At 40.9% G+C, this 1,321-nt stretch overlaps 1 long non-coding RNA gene across 2 annotated transcripts in view; it reads left to right on the top strand.

The window, feature by feature from the left end:
- LOC111875360 overlaps window positions 1-877 on the top strand; it is a 5,398-nt gene extending 4,521 nt beyond the window's left edge. For both annotated transcript variants that reach the window (XR_002844711.2, XR_002844712.2), the window contains exon 3: window positions 712-877. This is a non-coding gene — a long non-coding RNA (uncharacterized LOC111875360). The remainder of the gene's footprint in view (window positions 1-711) is intronic.
- Window positions 878-1,321: the final 444 nt, after the last annotated feature.

Raw genomic sequence — 1,321 nt, 5'->3', positions numbered from 1 at the left:
GAGACTTGCTTGTTGTAAGTGTAGTAGTATGTATGTCTGTCTCTGTTATGAATTTTAATATTTTATAATGTAACTGTTTTAATGATACGGCTTGCCAGTGTGTGTGGAATGGCAAGGCGTGAATTTGACAGTGGTTTTTCCATTACCCATGTGTGTTGTCCTGACAACTTGAGCTATCTGTGAGAGGTCTAATTATATACTTTGTTGGACCAAGGACAAATGATGTGTAGTCATCCAGCCATAGGGGGAAATGATTGGATCCATGATGTGAAAAATAAATGTAAATGTAAATGTAAAGGAAGATGTGAGAGGCAGGGCATATGTCATGTTTGTGAGAGAGAAGACATTCATAGAGATACTTGGAGAGAAATATAAAAGAGAAGTACAAGGTGGGAGATGTGTGCCTGTATGATAGGATAATATTCAGGGAGATTATGGACTGGAGTTGTTTGGCCCAGGATAGGGACCAGGGACAGGCTGTAGCAAGTTTAGCAATGAGACATTGTGTTCCATGGAGGTGGGGCAGGAACAGGGAGTCTCCTGGAAGGTGTCAGTGGTTAGCAATAATTTTGGAAGTTGTAGTGAAGAAAACCAGTGGAAAATAGTAGTTGTCATGTGATGCAGTGCTGGGTGGTGATGACAAGGAAAGCGAATCCTGTTCTGTGTAATAACATTATAGCCATGACTGATAAGGGTGTGGTGCTTCTACAGGACTCCTTGGATTCACAGAAAGATGAACCAGGTTCGCATAGTGAGGCATGTGCATCGTCGTCCCTAAATGGAGTTCAGGCTGTCAACATAAAAGTTGAAGAATTCTCAGATAATGAAGATGGGGAGGATCCTGTGCTAATGGCAGTTGTAGGAATAAAGGCTGAACATGAGGTGAGTTGTGTGTTCCTTCTGTGTGCAGTGTGAGGCATATCTGAATCACATCCAGAGGTGACTGTTCTTTTTCTTTGCATCTTTCATACAAAACTCCTCCAGTTTGGTGAAGATGTAAATTCTTGAAAAGACCATTTTGACATGTCTCAGAAGGATTTCTTCTTGTTGCACATTGTTTGTAGTTTACTGTTGTCATTCTGTGTGAATGCCATGTGCATAAAACAAAATATATCACTAGAATTCTTCTAAACCACTGTGTGATGTGGCCTACAGTCCAGTATGCATGATGAAGTTTCAAGCTTGCAAAGACGCTATATTCTCTTGCAACAAGAGTGCACACATTATGGGGCCTTGGTGTCTTATTAGCATGATCAATTCAAGGAAGGTGTCAGGGTCCAGTCATATAACATGTATTTGAGGACAAGACATTCATGCAGAT

Source organism: Cryptotermes secundus, unplaced genomic scaffold (assembly GCF_002891405.2).
Source record: "Cryptotermes secundus unplaced genomic scaffold, Csec_1.0 scaffold2092, whole genome shotgun sequence".
In the NCBI taxonomy this organism is placed as follows: Eukaryota; Metazoa; Arthropoda; class Insecta; order Blattodea; family Kalotermitidae; genus Cryptotermes; species Cryptotermes secundus.
The sequence above is the reverse complement of the archived record's forward strand: the minus strand, read 5'-3'. Positions and strand labels throughout refer to the sequence as shown.